This window comes from Mirounga leonina, unplaced genomic scaffold (assembly GCF_011800145.1).
Source record: "Mirounga leonina isolate KUSES-001 unplaced genomic scaffold, KU_Mleo_1.0 Mir_178, whole genome shotgun sequence".
Classification (NCBI taxonomy): Eukaryota; Metazoa; Chordata; class Mammalia; order Carnivora; family Phocidae; genus Mirounga; species Mirounga leonina.
Window position 1 is genome coordinate 11,437,991 of NW_023270464.1, and position 26,555 is coordinate 11,464,545.

At 46.1% G+C, this 26,555-nt stretch overlaps 1 protein-coding gene across 2 annotated transcripts in view; it reads left to right on the forward strand.

The window, feature by feature from the left end:
- The window catches only part of IGF1R (insulin like growth factor 1 receptor), a 298,451-nt gene that overhangs the window by 18,791 nt on the left and 253,105 nt on the right, over positions 1-26,555 (forward strand). The window lies entirely within an intron of this gene.

The following is a 26,555-nucleotide window of genomic DNA, read 5'->3' on the forward strand; positions in this document are numbered from 1 at the left end:
TGTTGTACACTGACTCCCCCATTACATAGGGAGCCCCGAAGGAAAGGGGTTGACCTCTGTAGGCAAAAACGGGAGCATCTCAAAAGAAGAGCCATAGCCTTCGCCTTACAGAGGGAGAAACTGAGGCCCCAAGGGGCATGTCACTGAGTGGCACAGGGCGTGTGGTGCATGTCAAAGGCCGGGTCTGTCTGTCTGTCCACCATTCCAGCAGATGCTCTTGGGGCTGGTTCTTTGTACTGAGTTGTTACCCTCTAGTTTAACCAGGAGTCAGGGCTCAGGTCTGGACCTGCTCCATTCCAGCAAGACTGGGAGGTAGCTGAGCTTGTCTGGCTGCAAAAAGAGTTTTCTCCACCCCATTCAGAGTAGCAGCCTCTCAGTCTGGGCCCTGTGGGAGGGAGGAATCTGGCTGAGCAGCTCATCCGCGTCCGGACATTGGACTGGCATTTTCCCTGCATCTTGGAAGCAAGCCTGAGAAGCCCAAGTGACCACTCTTTCCCTGAGTGGGCAGTGTTGTCACATGACAAGGGGTGTGTGTGTGTGTGTGTGTGTGTGTGTGTGTGCGTGCGTGCACCTTTTCCCCAGGTTGGCGACATCCTCTTGTAGAGCTATGGGGATGTCTGTGTCCACTTGGGCTGCTCTCATAGATTACCACAGACCGGATGGCTTAGAAAACAGACATTTATTTCTCACAGTTCTGGAGGCTGGAAGTTCAAGAGCAAGGCGCTGGCAGATGCCGTGTCTGATGAGGGCCCACTTCTGGATGTACAGGTGACCATTTTGTTGGACCGTCATGTGGTAGAGCGTGAGGGAGGTCGGGGGGAGGGAGATAGAGAGTTCTGGTCTCTGTCTCTTCTTCCAAGGCCACTCACCCCGTCATAAGGGCCCATCCTCATGACTTCATCTAAACCTAATCACCTCACCAAGGCCCCACCATCTACTACCATCCCATTCGGGTTTAGGGCTTTAGCATAATGGCAGAGGAATGAGCTGTAGCTAAGGCTTCTCAAGACCAGGACTCTGTTTATATATAAATTCTTGGCCAGTTTTGAGAGTTAATTACAGGTTAATTTTGAACCCTTCGGTGGAGTCCAGTACCTAAAAGTGCATGTTTTCAAAAATGGCACTAAGCACATTTGCCTTCTGATGCTCCGGTCAAGTCCTTGAAATGTATAGTTTGCCTTCTGTGTAGCCCGTTGCTTTTCTTAAAGTGAATGCTGCTTGCGAGGAATACAATTACTGGGAAATCTCACAGGAAATGACCCCATTTCCCCCATTTTTGGACAAAGAAGTTGCTGCTTTTAAACTCTGCAGTAGCTGCAAAGAGGAGAATTACACTCCAGAACAGCTTAACTTTGAGTTTTTGAAAGCTCAGTTCCTTGGTGAGCACACACCTATTGGATGTATGGAATTCAGTTCAAAGGAGCTCATCTCGACTTCCCCAGGGTCTATTTTGTAAACCCTACTCCAGCATAGTGGGTTGGGGGTGGGAGGGGGTCCAGGGAGGACTGTAGCCCGCTTCAGCGTGCTTGCTTGGTACCTCCTTTCGAGGCAAATCCAGAAAGCTGGGGAGGTGATTGTTAATTGTTTATAAGCATTAACTGTTTACAAGTCATACTTGCTATTTTAAATCAGACCCTGCTATTATGTTGTTTTGTTTCTGTTCACAGCTGAGTTTTAAGCTGGGTAGGATTTAATGGTGAGTCACTCCCATGACGGTAAAATCAGTATCGATCAAGCCTTCTTGTTAATCCTGCAAGCAGTTTAGAGACGGATAAAGACAGTCTTAAGGCTTCTGCCCGCGAGGATCTCTGCGTGCGGGTTGCTGCCGACAGGCTGGGCTTCCTTAGGACGGCATTAGCCCCTTTTACCTGCTGACCTGGAACCTGCAAGGAGCGTTGAATGTGCTTCTGGGAGCCTCCTCTGCCTGAAAACAAGCCAGGATCAAATAAAGGGGCTCTAAGCCCACGTGAGGTCTTCCCCTCCTCTTTCCTCCCTGAACTTCACCTCCACTCTCGTTTGAATATTCAGTGAATGCGTGTCAGTTAACTGTGAGGAATTCATGATCCTTTTTTTTTTTTTTTTTAACCTCCCTGGGCTCTGAATACAGGTCTGATTTGCCACCTTTTCCTCGTCTGGGTAGGGAAGTTGTCCTGAGGGTCATGTGTGCATGGCTGGTGCTGTGGATTCTTCTCAGCTGAGAGAGAAAGTTTGAGGGCGAGGTGTGTGGGTGGAGCGGGATGTGGGGGCAGCGAGCGTGACAGCAGCAGGACCTCTGGGACCCCCCCCTTTTCTTGGCTCTGGGAACTCCACCCCGACTCCCCTGAGGGCAGTGGGGAGGCACTCACACCTACCTTTCCTTAGTCCTCTCAGCAGCCCTGCCAGGGAGGCGTGCGAACTGCAGGGCATCTGCCCCGGCAGTGCGGCCACCTGGGTGTCCCAGCTCTGCGTCCTGAGCGGGGCCTGGAGGTTGGCGGCCTGGTGAGGAAGCTGCACCGGGCAGAGGGGGGTGCTCTGGCTCCTGGCAGGGGTGGTGGGGCATGTCCACTGGTACTGCCCGGGGTGCCCGTGAGAGCATGCGCTGATGATAGCACTTGGACTCGCCTGCCATGGGCAAGAGAGGAGAAGGATCTGGTGTTGCATGTGCTGCAGAGCAGACAAGGTAGAGGGGCAGGTCAGGGGCCCAAGGGATGCTGCGATGAGCTAGGTAGGGAGAATCTGGTTTTGTAGGAGCTGAAGAGAGAGACAGGTTGGAGAGCCTAGATATTCAGGGACCTGCTGGAGGTAGACAGGGACGCACAATGCAGCCCCTGCCTTAAAAAGAGCTCATGGTGTGGTTGAGAAGGTAAGGAGCACATGCCTGCTGGGATGAGGACACTTTTATGAATGAGAACAGAACAAGCAGGCTGGGGACGGGCTGTGGAAGTTGAGGAAGAGATCGTAACGCCCAGAGGGATCCTGGAGGCTTCATGGAAGAGGTGCTTGGAGGACCAGAAGGATATTCCTACCTGTGGGGCTGGGCTGAGGTCAGGACTTTCACACTGTGGCGTGGGGCTTGAAGAAAAAGGCGGGAGAGGAAGGTTTATCGAGGTAGTAGTGGGGCAGGGGGTGGGCTGATGGCAAATTTGGAACGGTTTTGGGGGTCCTCAGGGGCCAGGCTAAGGGATATGGTTGTTTCCTGAGGGCAAAAAGAGTTTATTAAAGACTAATTCTCTTACTTATGCTAAATTAAAATACTATAAACTGGAGGCTAGTGGTCTTTGTGAAATAACCCAGAGCCTTTTGGGGGAGGTTGTGGTGAGTATCTAGTGGAGGACATGAGAGGTCCGTGGGTCCTCTGTGGCCCCTTCCTAGTGTATCCGTGCAAGCCCTCATTCTGCACGTTCCAGTTTGTATTTTCCTGTTTGATTATGGCACATTTACTTACTGGGATGCCTGCATTAAAAAAAAAAAAAAAAAGCCCTTCCAAATGATCATATCTGACAGGAGCAAGTAGAAATGACTTTATTTCCTTCTTTTTTTCCTTTGCTTTCCACCTAGATGAACATTTTCAGAAACCTGTCATCTAATATAATTTGCTAGTAGAGGTGGTATGTTTGATATCTAGAGAAAATAATTGGGAATATTTTACAAGCTCTGGTAGCTTTCTGGTATTCAGATTGTTAGGACTTTGGAACAGGAATAAGTTTCTGAATTGAGTTGCTACTACTTTTGGAAGAAGGATGACAGTACTCGCTTTTCCCTTGATCAGCATAATAAACTCCTGTGCAGACATTTGTTGGGTGTCTCAGGTTGATGCAAATGTAGTCTTTGTAGAAAGCGAGCTCTGTTTGAAACAGGTGATCTAAAATGAGAGCAGCATCCCCTCGAATCTGCACGGCTGCACGCATTCATGTAGTTTTGCTCCATGGACCTTTGGATGTTACTCAGATTTAGCAGGATCTATCCAGGTAGCATCTCTCCCGAAAACAAACGTGACCATTATTCGTAATCAACTGGTGGCTGTTTTGAGATGGGAACTGTTCAGCGTCATGAGTCTTCCGAAGGTTCAACACGGAGCAGGACTGAGGAGGCTGAAGCGTGGGGGCAGGCTCTGTCTGTGCAAAATCACCAGCCTCAAGCCCCCTCCCACCCCGCACTTAGCAGCATCTTAAACAAAACCCCATTTATAGACAGCGAGTTCCCACTGAGCCTTTAATTATGGGGGCAAGGTATGCGTGGTGGTTGGGGCATGAAGCCAGAGGCTAGGGGCTTACTTACTGGTTAATTTTCTCTGGCCTTTCTCTCTCAAGTCTCAGCTCTTTTAAGATTCAGAAAATAATGCAAAATGCCTAAGATTTCTGAAATTCCTGGCCTTGGAGACTTGACTACATAAAAGAGCCAGGATTTTCAGGCTGGCCATTTTAGCATCAGCCAGTTCCCACTTCCTGATTCATAGCTTCCAGGATTTGTAATGCCTGTAGACTCTCTCTCTCTCTCTCTCTCTACTAAAAGCAGCCATTGAAAGAAAAAATAAATAGCAAAATCCCGATCCCAGAAGTTCTACTTCCTGTTGTTGTACTATTGAGCTCTGAAAAATAGCTTTGCAAGTTTAGGCTCTTGTTTGGGCTCTTTCAAAAGAATTCTTGAGATCTTTTGTTTGGATAGGCTGTATCTGTATGAAGGCGATAAGTTAAAAGAACTTCAGTTTAATCACAGATGTAAGTGCACAGGCTAGATTTTGGGTTCTTTATTAGCTTTATGGCATATATATGAATGTAATCCACCAAACAGTGAGTTAGCCAGGGTACATACATATTTCAACAACGCCAATTGTTTCCTTCACAGTTTAACGTTTATTTATTAATTAAAAAAAAAAAACCTACTCAGGTACAAATTACACTTTGTGCATATAAAAGAAGAGGGAATATTTAGGATTCCTGCAACAAGGGATGAAGATCCAAAGTAATCAAGAAAATGATGGAATGTCAGACTTCGTTTTCCCAACAAACCCTTTTCATTAAATAAAAGTGTAGATCAGCAAAAGTGTCTCGAGTCCAAACGTTCCGGTGCTCTGACTTTTATTCCTCCTTTGAATAAATTTGAAAATTTGAAAATTCTGGTCTATTTTGTCATAAAAGTCGTAACATTTTCAGAAATACAAAAAGCTTTCAGCTTTAAGGGATGATGTTTTGGCCACTCACGTGGTCCTGATTGAGTTGACTAATTCTGGCCTCAGAATCATTTCATCTGTGGTGAATAGATTCCCTTCCCCTCTCACCTGCCCCCCAAATCTAGGTGCCTAAGAAGTTGCAGTAGGGTATCTAGTGATACTTGATCTGGGACTTCATGAGGACTAACACAAGTATTTCTGGGTGGAAATCCTAATGTCCAGCTTCCATTGTATAACCCAGTAGTTGTTCTTTGGAGATGCTGGGCTGTGTTGCCAGCTAGGGGTGCATTAAGGCACTGTTGCCTCCCTTCTCCTGGGTTCTTGTTGGGTCCATTTGGAGCACGTGGTTTTACCCAGTATGGTTAATTGATAGACTGGTGGAACAACCTGTCTTCTGGGGCACTCTTTCTAGAGGTCATAAATAGGAGACAGCTTTTTGTTTCCCCCATACAGTGGGGGAACAACAGCTCTCTTAGCTATAGTTTTTTGGGGTTCTCTTAACAGTAAAAATTGGGGGGAAAACCCTCAAATCCCTGGGTGTAATTTTCTGGTTTTTTCTTTCTTTTTTCTTCTTTATTTTCTTTCCTTCCTTTCTTTTTTCTTAGCGGAAAGACCTTACATACCATCTTTGGAAACACCTGTGTTTGTAACTAAATAGATGGTGACACTGGATTCTTCCAGGCGGGGTTCGTGGCTCTGCAATCACAGTTAGACTCTCCTGCCTCACCTTGAGCTGTTGAAGAAATCTTTCCAATTCCTGCTGATGGTGCAGAGCTCTTGGGAGCTGGGTGCTCTGAATTAGCAAATGGGCAGCTGCTTTTTGAGGCCACTGTTCATTCTGTGAAATAGGTGATGTGCACATTCCTGATAAGCACCCCCCTCTGCATCAGGCTCTGCTGATTGGTTTTGAATTTTGTGTGTTTGAAGCTACCATCTTTTCTCTCTGGAAGTTAGTGAGCTCCCTTTTCTCCTCATGCAGTGAGCTTTCCATTGTGGTTGCACTTTCTCCAAAAATATTTGTGAAAACCGTGGAGCATGTTTCTCTTGTGTCATGAAGGCTATCTTGAGGGTTTTGAGAGGTTTAATTGGCAGAACAAATTGGTGGTCTCTGAAGGGTCAAAATATTAATGCTTTCGATAGATTCTAGCAAATCTATATGTTTAAAAGCCATAATGGTAGGGGCGCCTGGGTGGCTCAGTCGTTAAGCGTCTGTCTTTGGCTCAGGTCATGATCCCAGGGTCCTGGGATCGAGCCCCACGTCGGGGGCCTCCTTCTCCCTCTCCCACTCCCCCTGCTTGTGTTCCTGCTCTCGCTGTGTCTCTCTGTCAAATAAATAAAATACTTAAAAAATAAATAAAAAAATAAAAGCCATAATGGTAAGTTCTCAGCTTTTGGGGAGAGTGGATTTTAGATACACTTTAAAATTAACTGCTGTAAAATGAATCTGATTCTTTTATTGGAACAGAATTTGTTATCAAATCATACTCACCCATGCCAAAAGGGCAAAACAGGTGTTGTGCTTGCTTTAAAGCAAAATTTTGGAAAGGGAAGTTGTCAACTCCATGAAAGCAAGAGCGGTGTTCATGTGGGTCCATGGGACCTGGCACATAGTGGGTTTCCTCTATATGTACATTAAAGAAATGAAAGTCCAGAGAGTTCTAAGATCTTGGTCAAGATTCCGATCCAAGCAAAGCTTTCCTACCTTCTAGTTACTCTGCTCCCAGGAGAGCCCATTGCCTCCCATATATGGGTCCTCTAAGAGAGGGTTCAGGTAGTTCTGGGAATTGGATTCAACAATCATGTGTCCGTATGGCAATATAACCATTTCACATATTTGACCTCTTCAGAGATAACCTGCCACTTTAATGAACAACGAACCTTTAATTAGGGACAAATTTGCCTGCCACCTTATCCTGTAATTATTGCCCTTATTGCTTTTTTCAAATTATAATAGTAATACATGGTTATTAGGGGAAAATCTGAAACTATCATTAGGTAAAAAGGAAAATAAAAATCATCTTTAGTCAATCAGTCTAGAGGGAACTGTTGTTAATATTTTGTTGTAATTTCCTGAGGCCTTTTTCTGCCCTAAACTTAGATGTATATCTATATATTTTTTAAAAAATAAAATGGATATTATATACACATTTTTTATCCTCATTTTCCCCACTTAGCATCACATTGTGATTTTTTTTTTTTGGGTCTGTTACATTATATTTTTATCATCTGGAATATGGTCTTTAATGAAATGATTAAAATTATGTAACTGCTAAATTTAAGCATTTTTACAATTTTTTTGCCATTAAAAGTCATGTGATAAAATTGTTGTGTACTGTTGCTACTCTGTTTCTCTGGGTTAACTTCTTAAAAGTTGAAAGTATGGAATACTAAGAATTTTTAAAGTGTACATATTTTCGATCCTAGGTAAATATTGCCAAATTGCTTTCCAGAAAACTCCAGTTTAAGCTCCTGGCAGGAATGCCTGCCGCCCATACTCTTCACCAATGTTAGATGCTAAACTGAGCCTTGCAAATTCAGCATTTAAAAATTTTTGTCTCACTGTTCTAATTTCCTTTTTTAAAAAATTATTGATGGGATCTCCATTTTCCTTTTTTTCCCATTTTTTTCGCTTGGGTTAATTATCAATGCATTCTTCTAGATTTGTGTAGACCCTTCTGTTATAAAGATATCTCCCCTCTCCATGCTCTTCTGTGGTGGATATTTCCCCTGGTTTATTTACTTATTGAGATGCCCAGTGTTTCATTTTTAATATGGAATAGCAGTCTCTTCATTATGGTCTTTAATCCTTTTGTTGAGAAAGTTCACATTCATGTCAATATCAGTCAAATTTAATCATGCCTATTCTACTTTACGTTTTATCTTTTTCTTTTAATTGTTTAATGCTTTGAGGATTTATTTTGTATTTAAATAAAACGAGATACCTCCCCCTGTTGATTATTCAGTTTTCCCAACATGATGATGTTTTATTTTTTTCCTCACTGGACTATATTTTACATTGTGGGATCTGTTTTAAAGCTATCTTTTCCCACTAATCTGTGTGCTGGTTGTGGTCATCTTACACATGATAGCTTCATTACACATATTCTTCTAAGAAGAATCTTCACTCACTTAAAAGTTTTTGAAGATGCTTTCTTCCAGATGAAGTGTGTGTGTGTGTTTTGCTTTGCTTTGTTTTGTTTTTGCAAGCACCGTCTCCACCACCTCCTAAAGAAGGAGAAATCCATTAGATTTTGGTTGTGATTGATGATAAATCAATTTGGGGAAAATAACATTTCCAAATACTTGGACTTCTCATTCAAGGACATTTCATGGCTCTCCATTTATTCAACTTCTATTTATAAAATTAAGAAATTATAGAAAGTCATAGAGGACTTACACTTTTCCTTTTGGGTAATCCCTAGGTAATTAACACTTTCGTCGCTAATGTGGAAGGAATCTTTATTCACCATTATATCTTTCAACTGATTATTGCTTGTGTTTGAGGAAATCTTTGATATTTTGTATATTTATCTTGTATCTACCCAATTCATTGATTGCTCTTATTAGTTATTTTTTCAGTTAATTCTCCTGATTTTTTTTTTTTTAAAGATTTTATTTATTTGACACAGAGAGAGGGAACACAAGCAAGGGGAGTAGGAGAGGGAGAAGCAGGCCTCCCGCGGAGCGGGGAGCCCGATGCGGGGCTCGATCCCAGGACCCTGGGATCATGACCCAAGCCAGAGGCAGATGGCTGATACCCAACAAGGATAATTTTGTTTCCATTTTCGTTAACTCTGTTTCAGATATGTGTCCTTTAGAAATATAAATGGCTGCAAATAACAGGAAACCTGCCTCATAAAAATTTAAGTAGTCAGGGCTGGACTTATTTTTCTCCAGTTCAGGAACTTTAGAGGGAAGCAATCTATGGCCATTGCAGTATGCTCCAGGAACGCATGGAGGACCAGACTCCTGGCTTCTGTTTCTCCATCCATCCACGTGGCTTTTGTCTTCATGTCACAAGATGGCCCCTGTGCCTCCAGGCATCACATCTGTGTTTCAAGCAGGAAGAAAGAAGAAGGTGAAAGGCAAAGGGCAAAGGGCCAGAATGACTTGTCAGCAAGCCCTGCTGAGCCAATTGCCCCTCCCTCTCATGGCCAGAAGTGAGTCAACTGGCTGCCCGTAATTAGAAGGTGGGAGGTGGCTAGTGGGCCTGCCATGGGGCTTGGGTCAGCCAATCAGCATTGACTGCAAGGTCTTGTTTTGGCTGGTACGTCCAGAATAGTACTCAATGCTGATTAGGGGCACATTTGTTTTGGCTTATATTAATGGTAATGCCTCCGATACTCCCCAGTATATATGATCTCTTTTGGTTTAAGAGAGGGTTTCACCATGTTGAAGAATTATCTGTCTGGTTTTCATGGGTGACGTCTTAGGGATGGGTGTTGCATGTCATCAGATGTCATTTTAGCATCCGTTTAGATTCAGATGTTGGTGTTACACTTCGTCACGTGGTGTGGGAATAGATTACCTGGTAGTAATTCCTCAATTCCTGGGAGAGATCGTTTTTGGTGGTTGTGGGCGACTGTTTAGATTCCTAATTAAATTTGGTTTGCTAACATTACATTTAGAATTTTCCATCTCTAAATTTAAGTGAGATAATTTTATGGTTCTCTTTATATACTATCTTTTCCTGATTTTGCTATCAGGTTTATGTTAGCTTTGTGAAGTGAATTAATGACTTAACTTTCTTCTCTGTAACAGTTTATATAGTGTGGCAATCAGAGTCTTTGAAGGTTTGAAGGAGCTCACTTGCTGAACAGGTGGAGGCTGACGCTTTTAAGAATGGATAGTTCCGTGAGAACTTAAAAAAATTCTCCCATGGGTATTGGCGTTTCTTGGGTTTCTGGTTTTTTGAGTCAATTTTGGGAAGTTACACTTTTCCAACAAATCACTTTAATCACATGTAAAAATTATAGCTCAGTTATCTGTGGAGTTTTCTTGATGGTGTTATTTCCTCATAATGTTTTCCTTGTGTTTTTGTTTCCTCATTTCTATTTTTAGTTGCTTTTCCCTTTTATTCTTGATTAGACCTGCCAGAACTTTCTTTGTTTTATGCTTCCCTCCTCCCTGCCCCCAAAGAACCAGCATTAATTACTTCCTTCTTTAAGCTTTAATGGCACTTTGTTTATGTTAGGATTCTGTCTCTTTACCAATCTGCTTTGCTGATAGATCAGGAACTCCTCAAGTGCTGAGTCTCTCTCATTTCACATACCTACCTGACACGTGACACACACCCGATTCTTTACTTTTTGCTTCTCTGCCTGTGGCTTTGCATTCACCATCAGTTAATGTAGTCAGAGGGAGGTTTTCATTGCTTGCAGTCTGTGCAGTGGATATTGGATGGACCTTTGGGGCCTTATGGAGAGGAAGATGCTTGCATATTTGGGTTCATCCCAAAGGGTAGCCCCTGGATAGACCTCCAAGTTGAGGTAGTGTTGTGATTGACTGGGTATTTGGGGAACCCCAGAAGGTGGCTTGGATGGCCTCAGGTGGTTCCTGGCTGCAGAGAGGGAAGCGGAGTTGGGACGACGTCAGCCGGGGTGATGTCACGTGGCAGGGATGGCTTGGGTCTTCTCTGGGTCTCATGCTCCAACCTCAGGGCTGTTCTTGGAGGTGCTGTGACACGCCCTTTGCCTCAGTGGAGAGTCTCACCCTGTGTATTGGTAAAGGTCAGTCTGGCTCAGTTTAATTTGAGATTCTGTTCGCGTCTGTTGATTTAGACCTCTGTCAAGCCAGTCCTTGAATTTAGGGTCTTTCTCTGATGTCATCGGAATTACTGGTTGGTATATGTGACCACGAGGAGATTGTCATTATTCAGGAGGTGTGGAGTGAGGGAAGAGAAATGCCATGATTTATATCGCATCATGTGAAATCAGTTTAGAATTTTGATGGCATCCTTGTATTCTTTCCTTGGAGCTGGGTGATTTTCCACATAGGGTGGAGAGTGATGAGGAAGGAGTTTGTTGCCTGTAAAGAGGTCCTCGGGCCCAGAGTCTTTGTTTGGGGGCAGGAGGAGCAACAGGGTGGACATGTGACCAGGCCTGCACCTGGAAACCTGTGAGGGCTTGCCACTGTCATTTGGTTACAGAAGGTGTTCAGTGGTGATCTGGTTTGGCATACTTTTGAGGGAACTTCTTCTCCCAAATAATAATACTAGGACTCTTTCATCTACAAAGGTGACCTGAGCTGTTTTCCAGATGGGACTGGGAACATTCCAGGAGAAATGCTTCCCTTAGGTTTGCTTAGGGTCTTCCTGTTGGCTGAGCTAGTGTTCCATTTAGGGCCCAGAAAGACCAACCTTCACATTGAAGAAGCCTATCTGTGCTCTTCATGGGGAGAAGTGTCAAATGTAATTATAAGAGGAGTCTTTTTCTTTAAACAGTTGATTCAGAAATGTTGCAAGTTTAATTGAAGACCTTGTCTACATTTTTACATTTTCCTTAGGGACACGGAAACTAGTATCTTTCTGTGGGTTGCTTTTTAAATTTATATTTAATGTCTTATTTGGGTCTCAAATGAAGTAAGTGGTTATACTTAACTTTTCTTCCTATGCATTTTACTCAAAGTAGCCTCTGGGCAGCACTTCTGTCCCAAGAGTTGGTTAACCTCTCGTCTCAGTGATCTCCTTACCTACCAGTATACCTAGTATGTATGGCAAGCTATACTGACCTCTTGGTACTGGGATGACTGGTTTATCTTTCTCTTCCCTGCATTGATATAGGGATCCTATATGGGGATATGTTTTCCGTCTCCTAGAGTCTGACGAAGTTCCTGGCACACAGTAGGTATTCATTAAAACAGGTGGAATTAGGTTGACATTCCAAGGGTTTTAGGGGAGATCTGACTAGTTTGGGTGCTCAACTTAGCAAGGAGATGAAGTGCCTTTTCAAGGATGCACCTCAGTGATTCGTCAAGCAATTGGGCTGTTTATTTTGAGATTCAGAAAGTAAAGTGTTCATTTAGCAGACCACATCTCTTACAATCTGATGTTATCCACTTCTGTTGACTCTCCCCCAGAGTCCGAGATTTGGGGGCCGTTCCTGCTCAGAAGGCAGGGAGGTTGCTGGCAAGTCCCCTGGGCTCTGCAAAGGATGTGTGGTCGTGTGGGCACTGCCCAGCTGGGTTACAACTTGTTTACTGCCGTTGGTTTTAAAGGGATGAGGTAATCTTAGCTCAGCTTAGTTTAATACACAACAGTTTCGTTTGTGGAGGAAGTCGTTGTCTATTGAAGTTTTTAGGATGTTAGGGGCGTTATGAATTGCAGTCAAGTGGGTATCCTCTTATATAAGTGCATCTGACAAGCCAATTTCACAAGCACATTTCATCAGTCACAGTTGGATGGCAAGGTTTATTGTTTAAAGTGTGTGTGTGTGTGTGTGTGTGTGTTTAAAGTAAGGAAAGGAAGCCTCTATATAGAAACCAAATAGTTTCAGAGGCCAAGAATGGCATGAAGGCATCGATATTTAGGAATCTGGACAATCATAATTCCTGTTTCCTCTTACTCTGTTACTTCTGATCTCTGGGACTTGGAGACAGCTATTAATTGAACTGCTCGTTCAGAATATTGAGATGTAATGAAATGCGAGTGTTGTGACCACCGGGCGGGTGTGGGCCCCTGGGACCAGTGCTGAGGCTGATGAGGCTACTCTGAGCAGCGTCTTTACCAACTTGGCCTCTGAGCCAGAACCACGTGCTTTGTTCGCTCTCGGACGGGCTGCCCATCCCTTAGTCAGTTGGTAAATCACTTTGGATGTGTTGACAACCTCAGAAAGTCACAACTTAGGGGGAAAAAAGTTCAAATTTGAAAAAAAGAAAAGTAAGGGAATGATCTAGTGAGACAAGTTCTGCCTAAAAAATAAAAGCTTCGAAGACATAAATTCTGTGTTATAAACAACTTGTAATTTTGATCGTTTTCAGTTGTAACTCCAACAGCCTCTATGATAGATCTTAAATATGTTTATCACAGCTGGAAAAAGGCTTTATTGTCAACCTCGTTTATCATACCACCTACTCTGCTTGTATCTACTGTAGCTCTGCTTTTTTGTTTTATGTTTTTTAACGGGGGAGGGGAGGTTGCAGATGAACGTAAATGATACCTAGAAATTTAAACAGGGGAAAAAAAAAAAAGATGTATTCAGCCAGTGTTCTTTCTAGGTTATAGCTAGACATTGGCTGGCAGCCTCCAAGCTGTGTGGTTTATTGAATAATACTTAATACTTAGCACAGCCCTTGGTGAAGATCTTTTTATGGCCTTTTCTGAATGTTTTACAAACATAACTAAAGCTTATCCAGATGAGAGCAGGGAGCTTTCTTTTTTAAAAGGAGCAAAATTTGGCCTTTGGGATGCTGTAGTTTAGAGAGTAGAAAGAGAATTGTGGTCAGGGGGAGACCCTCTGCGTTCTGGGAGAGCTTGCACAGGGTTTGGCCTTGGTAAATCTGGGCTTGCATTGCACCCAGCATTAATATTTAGTGATCAATTTCAGGTAAGTTATGGAGTCCCCCTGAGCTTCAGGATGTTTGGGAAACCTTGTGAGGAGTTGGGCCCCTTACTATATGCTCCACATTTTTTCTTCCTCCTTTTATCCTCCAAACCAGAGATTGTTCCTGCCTTGATTCTTCATAGCTTCGATTTTGCCCTGCCACTCTGCCCATAATTGGGTGCCATTTGTTAACATAATTTGGAAATTGCAAATTAATTTTAATAATATCTTACACCAAGTGTAATGAGGAAAGTCAGTTATATGGTCCCAAATCATATTACAAAGTTAAATGGAAACCAGTTTAGGTTATTTTAATTTATCTGTTTCTTTGCCATTCCATCCGATGTATACTGGAGGATCAAATTTCGCTAGATTGAAAACCCGAAGATTGGTTCGTAACATTTCAGAACTCCATTTAACTTTGCAGTTGGAGCTCTCGGCTTTTAAGAATGATGCTGTGTTTGGAGTCATCGTCAACATCACTGCGATTTCTGGGAACTGAATGGAAATGGTGGATGATGGGAATGAGAGAACCCAGCAGTGGTGTGTTGTGTTCCTCGGACCCCCAGGGGAACTGCCCGCTGTGGGTCCTCATTGGGGCCGCAACTTACAAGAGCACAGACCCTAACTTCCTGCTTGAGGTGGTAGCACAGGGGGCTCAGGGGCATGGGGCACCAGCTTGGCTGGGGTTTCCCATCCTCAGCTTCCTGCAGTGTTCTCCTCCTGCATGCCCTGCTGGGAAAACTCTTCCTGTTCCAGCTCTTTGCCCTTTGGCAGCTTCCCAGGCAGCCCTGACTGCCTCAGACCTTTTACGTATTTGCTGATTGCCAGCCCCGGGGTCTCTATGAGATGACTCGAGAACTGAGCCCCAAAGGGGTACCCCCAAATGACTGTTGAAGATGGGAGAAGGGTGTGCAAGAGACCAGCATGGTCCTGGTCTTGCTGATCTGGTTCGGGGCTGGCAAGCAGGGTCCCTTTCCTGCACCTCATGCAGCCTCCTCACCAAGCTTTTGGGCTATGGCCTCTATGGTGGAGCAGCATTCAGTGCCCGAAACTGCTTTGAACTTCACTTAGGACAGTGTCAGACAGGAGCAAATGCACTTTTCCCCCCGAATTTTGATTGTGCACGTAACGTAAAATTTATGTACGCATAACATAAAATATACATAAAATTGACCATCGTAACCATTTTTAAGTGTACAGTTCAGTGACATTCAGTATCTTCACCCTGTTGTGCACCCATCACTACCATCTATTTCCAGAACTCTTAATATTGCAAAACTGAAACTGTCCCAGTTTAACAAACACTACCTCCCCATCTCTGCACCCTTTTCCTGCCCCCAGTCCTTGGTAACCACGATTCAACGTTCAGTCTCTCTGAATTTGACTACTCCAGGTACCCGATAGACGTGGGATCGAACACTGTTTGTCCTTTTGTGTCTGGCTTGTTCACTTACATGATGTTTGCAAGGCCCATCCACGTTGTAGCATATGTCAGATTCTTTTCAAGGCTGAGTAATATTGCATTGTTTGGATAAACGGCACTTTGTATATCCATTCATCTGTCAGTGGGCACATGATTGCTTCCACCTTTTGGCTACTGTGAATAATGCTGGTACAAACGCGGGTGTGCCAATATCTGTTTGAGTCCCCGCTTTCAGTTCTTTGGGTGTATACCCAGATGGGGAATTGCCGCATCACGTGGTAATTCTATGTTTGATTTTCGAGGAACCACGATACTGTTTTCTACAATTGCTGCACGATTTTACATTCCCACCAGCCTTGCACACAGGTTCTAGCTTCTGCAAATCCTCGTTAGCATTTGTTGTTCTGTTTGTTGGTTGATTGGTAGTAGCCATCCTAATGGGCATGAGAAAGGATCTTATTTTTGATTGAGGGCATTTTAGAGTTTGAGCGCATTTTAATGAAGTGTTTGGCCTTTTCGTGGGCACCTGTGGACTTAAAACCTGAAGGTCTTTGGTGGAGGAAAAAGAGAGAGAGGGTATGAACCACTGTTAGTAGCTGATTTTGTACCGGTCATTCATTTGCCCTGGGGTTTACTAGGCACCTGCAATTCCACAAGCCTGTGTTAGGGGGTCCCTTGTGAAAGGCAGAAAACAGATGCAGTGCAGTCCTTGCTGTCCAGGGGCTCACAGTCCAGTAGGCTAGTTAGTGAGTGCCCAGACACAAGGGGAGATGAGTGCAGCCAGGAGTCTGTGGCAGAGCAGAGAGTAGAGGGTTGAGCTGGCACCAAGGTGAATTTTTTTTTTAATTTTATTTATTTGAAGGGGGAGGGGCAGAGGGAGAGGGACCAGCAGACTCCCCACTGAGCAGGGAGCCCGGTGCGGGGCTCGATCCCAGAACCCTGAGATCACGACCTGAGCCGAAGGCATGGCTGGCATAGAGAAGATGGATGTTTTGATAGGAGCTACTGAGAAGCCTGTGTGCCTGGTGTCTTAGATATTGGGAATCTAAGGTGGGTTTGTGTGTTGTCCTTGGAGGGGGCATACCAGAAACTCAGACTGGAGGTGTTAGCATGGGTCAGATCACAAAGGGTCTTACAGGACATTCTAAGGAGGTTTGATTTGATCTGGAAGGCACAGGAAGCCTTTGAAGAACTTGAGTGAAAGAATGGGAACCATCAGATTTGCATTTTAGGAAGACTGCCTTGGAATCAGGGTAGAGGGTAGATTATAAAGGGTTAGACTGGGGGGAGGGGTCTAGCCCCCAGCCAGGTGTGTGCTGTGTAGCAACCAGCGAAGAGGTGGTGGTAGCAGTAGTGAGGACTTGGTATGGATGCCACAGCACCCCGAAGTGGCCATTGTATAATGGTTAAATTCAGACAAAGAAAGTTGGTAAAAGTTAGCTGATTTTGTACCGGTCATTCATTTGCCCTGGGCTTTACTAGGCACCTGCAGTTCCACAAGCCTGTGTTAGGGGGTCCCTTGTGAAAGGCAGAAAACAGATGCAGTGCAGTCCTTGCTGTCCAGGGGCTCACAGTCCAGTAGGTCTCGGTCTCGTTTCGCCTTCAGATTTTAGCTTTGCCAACCTCAGCCTCCACCACAAGGTGGAAGTCACTAATCCCTCAGCTGAAGGTAAAACCCATGCCCTCTGGCCCCTGTGTGGTGACGTGAGTGTCTATAGAGATGGGTGACACAGTGCCACCCACCTGGAGGCTTTTGCTCGTGGACCTGCAGTGGATGCCACGTGTTCTGCGGTTCGTGGCTGTTGGGCATGGCTCGGGGCCCCGGTGGTCAAGGGCCTCTGCCTGCCTGCTTGGTATTTAAAGGACTGGGTCGCTGCCCAGCAGGCGTCCCTGTGTGTTCTCCGGCAAGCTAAACCTGGACTCGTGTTTCAGGAGTGAGTGCAGGGTTTTGGGTTGTGGACTCCAGCTCTGGCCCCCGCGTTCACTGTGTAATTTTTGCTCACTACGCACAGTGGGGCCTGGGTGCGTTAGGACCGTACCGTACCATCTGGGTACCATTGTGCGGCGTCGGTAGGTGTGGGAATGATGTTATAATCCCTTTTTTGGGGGGGGGGCGCCCAGGCTAATTTCTGCTGGGTGTGCGGCATGTTTTTATTTATTTATTTATTTATTTATTTATTTATTTATTTATTTATTTATTTATTTAAAGATTTTATTTATTTATTTGAAACAGAGCGAGTGGGGGGGGGCAGAGGGAGAGGGGGAGAGAGAGAATCTTAGGCAGACTCCACGCTGAACAGAGAGCCCGTACAGGGCCTGACCTCATGACCCTGAGATCACGACCTGAGCCGAAATCAGGAGTCGGGTGCTTAACCCACTGAGCCACCCAGGCGCCCCTGTGCTGCATGTTTTTAGAAACATCTGTGCATGGTAGCATGAGACCAGGGCTTCATTTCCATTCTGTCGCCAACTAGTGGGGGAATTTGGGGAAAGCTGTTGAATCTCTCTAGAGCTCCATTTATTCATCCGTAAGATGGTATTATAGAGGTTTAAGGCTCAAGAGTTCTTGATTATGTGATCTGTGACTCAGGCGGCCTGCAGATAGGGTTCAGAAGACCTCTTGAAATTGCATGCAAACTCTTTGTAAGTATAGTTCTTTGGAGAAAGGGCCCAGCCTTTATCAGACTTTGTGAGAGACGCAGGACCTGACAAAACCATGATCGATCTCAGAGGCTCTGTGCTTTCATTCATCAGCATCGGCATCCGGGTGGCCCCTCCCCGGCCTGATACTTAGTGCTCCCCTCCCTCCTCTGAGTGCTGGGTGGTGGTGACTTGGGCCTGCCCAGAGGTTCGAATCAAGTAAGCAGAAGCTCAGCCAGGGTTAGCGAAATTAAATCACTCAAAGAAAAATCGATGTTAGTGAAATTAAGTCACTTGATCTTAAAAGCAACATAGAATAGCAGTTTTTCATATTCATGGTGCCGTTTCCTCCCTCTAGGTATCTTACAGTTCTTTCCATTGGTTTGTTTTTGACGTCCTTTTCGAGGAGAAGCAGCTTTGGGCGTTCGTAGGAGGTTGTTAGACACCCCAGTTGGGGACCCGGGATTTTGTCCTAGGTCGATTAATCAGGAAGTATTAATCCTAAGTATTACAGTCTGTTTTCTGCTGGAGGAGACCCTGCATAGTTTAAAGATGATTTGGAAGGCGTGTTAGGATCTTGCCGTACTTTGCTGCCGCCGTGGGCATCCATCACCACGTTCCCGCAGCTCTGCTAGCTCAGTACACTGCAGTCCCTGTTGGGGAGAGATTCTGTTTCCAGCGCTCCCAGCGAACGTGTGAGTGAGGATGGGGCCACCTCCGAGGGGGCTGGGGGCAGTTGGGGGGGGTATGGCCCTGGAAGGATGACAAAGCGCTTGTCATCTCCTTTGGGTGTGGTTTAGGGCCAAGAAGATGGAGCAAGTAAGGAATGAACTGCGAGCATTTGTTCTCATTTTGGTGATGATTATAATAAAAAGGACATGGTTTTGGTAAAACCCTTCACCAGAAGGTAAGGTGCAAACACGCTGAGCCCCCTCCTGCTCCTCTCTCTTCAGACTCTTCTTCCTTCCATCCTACTTCCCACAGGTGAGCTTTGCAGATACTCACCACGTACAGCAAAATGTTGTGTCCTTGGTCTTTTTAAAACATCAGTGTACAATTTGTGGTTTTTCGATGTCATATATCTTGGATATCTTCCTGTAGCAGAGTGATCTACTTTGTTTTTAAAGTGGCTTTGGGTGTACAAGTAATCCATGAATATATGCTCCTTGTAAAAACGAAAATGGCATATCACAGAGTAGAAGGTGACAGATGTAACCTGTCCTCTCCCTGCCCCTGGAGGTAACCTTACCCCTGAGAGCTCGGCGAGTGGCCTTCCAGGTGTTTTCTCCTACGTGTGTACATAGATACCTGTATAAACTGGGGAGGGTTGGCAGGTGAGGAGGGGAAGCAGCCACAGAGTGATATAGATAGCTGTGGTGTGGGGGCAGAGGGAGAGGGAGAGGGAGAATCCCAAGCAGACCCCACACTCAGCGCAGAGCTGGATGCGGGACTTGATCTCGCAACTCTGAGATCACGACCTGAGCTGAAATCAAGTCAGACTCTAAACTGACTGAGCCACCCAGGCGCCCCTAGATAGTTTAACAAACAAACATAAATACAATCCTTTTTGTCCTGAGTCCTGTCTCTTTTAAATAACTGTTTTCTGTTACAGTAGTTTTAGATTCACAGAAAAGCTGCCTCACCAGTACAGAGTTCCTGCACGGCCCTTCACAGCTTCCCCCCCTCCCCCCTCCAACATCCTACGTGGCCGTGGTATGCTTGCCGGGATCACTATGTTACTGTTCGTTACCTGCACTCAGGACTTGACTTGGATCTCACCTGTTTTTGCCCAGGAATTCTTCTCTTGTCCCAGCATCCCATGCAGGACCCTGCATTACGTTTAGTCTCTGTGTCTCTGTCAGCTCCTCTGGTCTGTGACGATTTCTCAGACTTTCCTCGTCCTTGGTGGCTGTGACCATTTTGAGGAGCACTGGTCAGGTGTATGTGGAGTGTCCCTTCATTTGGGTTTGTCTGATGGTTTTCCTGTGTTGAGATCAGGATCATGGCGTTGGAGTGGGGAGACCCCAGAAGTATAGTGCTTTTCTATCCCAGCCCGTCCAGGGAATACCCTGTCAGCGTGTCTGATCCCCAGGGATGTTACCTCTGACCACCGGCTGATGTGGTGTTCACTGGGCTTCCCTCCTGTAAAGGGCTTTTTAAAAATCAGCTGTATGTCGATACTCTCTGTTCTTTCCACTTGCTCTGTATTGATCACTGAAAGGAGGTCTTGTAGTTTCTGTGGAAAATGGACATACAGGAGGGTGCCTGGGGGGGCTCAGTCGTTAAGCGTCTGCCTTCAGCTCAGGTCATGATCCCAGGGTCCTGGGATTGAGCCCCACATCGGGCTCCCTGCTCCTCAGGAATCCTGCTTCTCCCTCTCCCACTCCCCCTGCTTGTGTTCCTGCTCTTGCTTTGTCTCTCTGTCAAATAAATAAATAAAATCTTAAAAAAAAAATGGACATGTAGGTTGTGTCCCAGTTTTTGATTTGATTTGATTATTTATTTTTTTTAAGATTTTATTTATTTATTTGAGAGAGAGAATGAGAGAGAGAGAGAGCACATGAGAGGGGGGAGGGTCAGAGGGAGAAGCAGACCCCCTGCTGAGCAAGGAGCCCGATGCGGGACTCGATCCCAGGACTCCAGGATCATGACCTGAGCCGAAGGCAGTCGCTTAACCAACTGAGCCACCCAGGCACCCAGTTTTTGATTTTATAAATAAGATTCTAGGGAATACTTTTTGTCTGTTTGCCTCCGCTATGGGAGGGATGGGTCCCAAGAAGCGAGGGACTGGGTCCCAGGTTTTGGGCATTTGGATTTTTGTGTCGACGTTGCCTTCCCAGAATGGCTGTAAATGTGCTGTTTACGCATTGCCTCGTGTCCACCCAAGCTTGGTGTTACTAGATTTGCAACTTTTTGCTAACCTGAGAATTTAAAAATGTTTTAGTTCATATTAATCATGGGAAGCGTGCTTATGATGCCTTGGAAACCTGAATGTCGGTGAGCGCAAGGACTGGACTTTCCAGTAACATTTGCTAAACATCTGTTTAGCACTAAACTCTGATAGAAGAAAAAAAAAAAACTAATCGGAATCTGTTCTCGAGGAATCAGAGCCTTCATTTAAAATCTCTTTTCCCCACAACATCTACCTAAGATATTCTACTTGGGGCACCTGGTGGCTCAGTCAGTTAAGCGTCTGCCTTCGCCTCAGGTCATGATCTCCAGGTCCTGGGATGGAGCCCCGCATCTGGCTCCTGGCTCAGCGGGAAATCTGCTTCTCCCTCTCCCTTTACCTCTCCCCCTGCTCATGCTCTCTGTCTCTCTCTCTCCGTGTCTTTCTATCTCAAATGAATAAATAAAATCTAAAAAAAAAAAGAGATATTCTCCTTGGGCATAGGTGCCAGCATTTAAATACGGAAAGCACTCAATAGACACTAGCCTGGATTTGTTGTTTTCCATCTAAGACGGTGGTGAGAGCTGCTGTCTGGATGGTATGGGGAGGCTGTTGGGGAAGGGAGAGCTACGTCTTGCTCTGGTGTACTAGAGGATGCAGGGGAGTGGTCACACCACATGAGAACCCGGGGTCCTTTGTCTCCAGGGTCATTGCGTTTTGCCAGGGCTTTGGCTCGTGTCTCCTTTGCCTGAGGCATCGACCTCCATAGCAAGCACGGAGGAGCCCTGGAGCATGTGCAGGCCCACTCCCTTACCTCCAGCCCCGCTGCTTGGTGCCATGTGAACACCCGCTCCTTAATGCCCCTCCATCGGCTGTGGCTGGGGGACCCCTGCAGCTGGGTCCAGGAGGAGCAGAAGGCAGCCGACGTGAGGTGGTGTTGGCCATGGGCTGGCGGGCATTAACCCTGCCTGTAAGTAGTGTCCCCTGCATGTGGGGGGACAGGATTTGTTACTCTACGATGGGAACTTGAGGCTTCTGTTTAGATTTATTTCTCCTTTGCAAACAACTCCATTGGCATCGTGTACTTGGAGCGTGGTTTCTTGGCAGGTCCCTGGGAAGGCCGGTCCGCCCAGCTCCTGAGCAGGGCCACTGTCCATTGGCCCCTGCCTCCCCCTGCAGAACACGGAGGATGCTGCCGACTTGGTCAGCGGCTCTCTGTGGCCCGCTGCTTCCCCCGCACGCCGACGACAGAGGCTGGCCTTGTCCAAGCGCCACCAGCGGGGCTGGCTCCGCCTCCCTGGGGCCTGTTTGTGCCCTGCTAGGAGGATTATCTGTTTTCTGCGTTTCCCGGCTGTCTAGGGTAGAAACCTTAAAGGCTACACCCTGCATTATCCCAAAGAGGGGAGATGGGAGAAACTTTGGACTCTCTCGAAGCGCTGAGGGGATGCTCCTGCACTGCACCTGCTCTCTGGCTACTGTGGGAGATGTGCCCGTTACCCAGTACCGAGGAGCGCTAGGGTTTACCCCGTGCCACTTAATCGCCACACTTTTATTAGTTTAATTTTGCCAACTAAAATTTATAATTGTTCTTGTCTACACGGATGTACCACGATACTGCCTTTTAAGCAGATTAACACCGTGACATGCTGGGGTGGATGGGTGCAGGGAAATGGAATTGGAGGGGTATTGGGTATCAGGAGGATACTCAGAGGAGTGTCATTCCATGCCAGGCTCATTCGTCCTCTGTGACAGTCCATCAAGTGGGCGTGCGTGTCACCCCTTCACAAATGAGAATGAGCCTTGGGTAGGCTCCAGGGCTCTGGCTGTATGGCTGTGTGGCTTTGGGAACACCTGCCACCTTCCTGGAGTGAGTGGTGATGGCAGCATGGTTTCACCCCCTTGCCTTGGGGCCTCCGCCTGCAGGGCCCTGGCTGTAGCACCCCTGAGCCCGCTCGAATGGAAAGCCTGGGCAAGAGGGGATGCAGATGCTGGTGGAGGGTGATGTGGCCCCTCACCTCTCACTAAGTGGTTTGAAGGCAAGAGTTAGTTGCTCATGCTTGTCCAAGTTCTTCATATAGTCGAGAGTTACATTGTTCCCCACCTGGACGTGTAAAGAAAAAAAAAAAAGAACTTCTCAATGGCTCTGGAAGAACATAGAGATTTTTTGATTGGCTGGTAGCTCTCTTAACATTAGGGCATCTTTATGTGGTCTGAATTTCAGCATCAAATAAAGAACGTGTGTGCTAAGGTCGAGAGGGCTGGCTTCTCTGTGACTTGCGGAGGAAAGTTTGACCCGTTTTCTAAGTAGAATTGTTACAAAGAGCAATGCGTGGAAGGAAAACTGTTTGAGCGTCGAGATAAAGGTGGGTCTGTGATTTCGTGGGAGCGCAGAGAGCGATGAGGGGCAGTTGTCTGATAGAGTTGAAATCCTGTGTTCCAGATTTACGAGCTCCGTCTCCATCCACCAAGGAAAACATCCCATGTACAGGAAGAGTTCTTTTAGTTGGGTGAGATTTTGTCTTCTATTTTTTCCCCATGGTTTGTGAACAACAACAAAAAAAGAATTTGACATTCTGCAATGGAGTTAGCTTATGGCAATAGTCTATGCTTTTCAGTGGAACATGAGGTCGGAAACAAGAACAGTTAACCCCCTTGGTCACTGTCTTTTCCCTTTATATGTGGGTGGAGATAGCTGTAAGGCTCTTTACAGGTTTCTTTTGTTGTTTACCTCTGACGGGTCAGGGCTTTGGGCTTGACAGAGTGTCTACCCTGAGAGCCATCGAAGGGGTGCCTGTGATGGTCAGATGGATCTTGAGGAGCGTTCGTGGGGAGAGGGGCTCTCCCACACCCATGCACCTGGCCATGGCATCCTTGCTGCCTCACAGGACCTCCAAAGTGGAATTCTCTGCTCCAGGATGGTGGGAGGAAATCAAGATTTAAGCCCCAGCTCTGCTCCCCTCCCCCAGTAACAGAGTGACCCTCGTGGGTCATTTGGTTGTTCAGTCTTGGTGTCCTCAACTGTAAATAGGGCAGATGACACAGCCACAGAGTTACCAGCAGGAAATGCAGTCAGGCTTATAAGAGCTCCACGGACATCTTTATTACCTCTTTAGGCAGCCCTGCCTGCCTTCAAGTAAATCCCACTGTGTGTTCTCAGATGGAGCCCACATCGGTCCCCCTGTGGGGGTCTGAGTTCTGTGTTCGCCTCCCCCATCGGGGTCATGTAGGACCCTGCAACCAGGAGAGGGATTTCTGGTCCCTGGTCCTTCCTGGCTGTCATGTGGATGTTCTCCCCTTTGGTCTCATCTCCTTTCAACTATGGAGACAGAAACCCAGTTTGGGGGAGCTCTCCTCTGGCCCCTTACTCTGCTAAGTCTCTCTCAGTACAGTCTAAGACCACCTGACTTTTTTTTTTTTTTTTGGCAGCCACAACGCCCCATCATCACATGCAGAAATTATATCCAATTAAATCTCCTGAGTCTTTTTCACACCTCCTACATTTGTGCATTTCTTTTTTTTGCACCCAAGTGTCCAAATAACATTATTTCCTCTCGATTGCAATTCCAATCTGTTGATCTTTTTAGCTCTTGACTCTGTCATCCAATGTATTTGCCATCTCTCCTAGAAACTTGGCATCCTTGAATTAGATAAACATTTTATCTGTGCTGTCGTTTAAGTAATTGATAAAAATGTTGAAACATATAGGACTCAGAAAGAGCCCTGTGACCTTCCACTAGAGACCTTCTTTGGGCCATTCATTAATCAGCACATTGGAGGGTGAATTGCACGTTTACTCAGCTTGTCAAATGTAGCTCATCAAGGATGTGATGAGATTTTAACAAGGCACTAAGATAAAGTCTAGTGTCCCCACAATCTACCAGTTAAAAAAAATATCGTTATGCTAAGAGGAAAAAAATCCAAAAATCACAAGTCATTGTGGACTAGGATGGTTTAAGGCTTATGACCCATGGCTTCGCTCTGCAGCAGTGTGTTTCTTTTATTCTGACTTTGGTTGATAATACTGCTGGAGTGCAGTGGGGAATATTATTACTGGGTTGCTTGGGTTTTGGGCTGTTATCTGGAGCAGAGTGGGATTGAGCGAGAGATGTTTAACTGATCTTTTTGGGGAGGTCTGGGAGGGCACTGGTTCAGGACATCCTCTCCTGCCAGGACACTGAGAGTGGCTTCTGTGGGCTGCTCTATGGGCTGGTGGGTGGGCCACCCCGTGGCGTGGATGGAGAAATCCCAAATGCAGAGGCTACCTGGTCTTGGTAAAAATGGCAGCATGCCTCAGTGAAGGAGTCAGGGATGCATCGGCCTCCAGATGCTTGGATAAGCACAGAGTGGAAAAAATACCTCTCTGGAGGTGTTAGAGCAGAATAATAAATGCATTTGCTGTAGAAGGTACAAAGGCCTTTGCAAGAGTGGGAGTGATGACCTAAGGGATGGCAGGAGATTGTGATATGGGGGGGGGAGGTGTGCAGACAGGCTGGAGTATGATTCCCCCTTGTCATGCTTTCCCTACCACATCTTACAAGGCAAGAGCTGTGTGGAGCTGTAGATGTATCTGGCCATAAGACACAACTTGCCAACACCCAAAGCTAGAAAATTGATGAAATAGAGTGAGAAGAATTCTGCCCTTGAGTCGTATCAGATAGTGAGGGTCAGCCACAGGCTCGTTTGCAGAGGTGGTGATTTGCATGTGGGATTTTAGCTTCTGCCCACTCCCTGGGGAGGTGCGTACAGATGCCCATCTGTGTGACCACTTACACCTGCCTCGGGTGCTCAGAGCCCTTTTCCCTGGGGAGTCTGTGCAGGATTCTTGCTGAGGCCCGCTCTTTGTGCCCCAAGGGCTCTGGCTGGGCTGGGTGCTGCCCCACAGCCATGCCTGGCCTGGTGGCAGAATTCTAAATGCCCAGCCTGTCGGTGAGCCTACTTTCCTTCCTGCTGGGCTCTCCTTGGTCCTCGTTGGTGGATGGGCAGCATCGCCTGTCTTTAGCAGTCCGTTTACACTTGTGTGATCCACACGAGGGGCAGAATAAAATGCAGTGAAAGTTTTCCCTTATACTTAAAAAAAGTGTGGTCAAATACGCATAACATAAAATTTACCATCTTAACCAGTTTTGAATATACAGTCATGTTAAGTATATTCACATTGTTGCACAGCTAATCTCCAGGACTCTCTTCATCTGGAAAAAATGAAATCCTGCACTCATTAACCAACAACTCCCCCTCCCCCACACCCTGCACACACCCTTCTGCTTTGGGTCTCTATGAATTGGACCACTATACTAGTGGAATCATATAGTATTTGTACTTCTGTCCTGGCTAATTTTGCTCAGTAGGAGGTCCTCAATGTTCATTCATGTTGTAGCCGGTGTCAGAGGTTCCTTCCTTTTTAAGGCTGAATAATATTCCACCGTATGAATAGACCACATTTTGTGTATCCATTCATCCATCAGTGGACACTTGAGTTGCTTCCTCCTTTTGGCTACCAGGAATAATGCTGCTATGGACATGGGTGTGCAATCCTCTCTATTTTTGTTTGGTTACTGGCCACTGCCAGGATGACCACTCCCAAAGTCCTTATTTTTATGATATTCATGCCCAGACTCCTCCGTGGTCTTTCTGTCGCTTTGTGAGTGTTAAGGCGATGCCTCCGGCTGGGGTTTTCCCCTTGGCTTCTTTAGCACCTTCTGTTCCAGGCGCTGTTCCCTTTGCCCTTCTCTGGCATGCCTAGCTTCTCTTTCTGCTCTCCTCAGACCTCTCCCTCCCCTTTCTTCTCCACTGCTTTAGTCCCTGCTGCCCCTTCTCCCAGCTCCACGGGCCGCTGCTGTCATCCTCAGCTCCTGCTGTGTGTTGCTTTTGGTTAGGCTTGCTTGTCACAGGACAGCTCTCTCTGGGCATCAG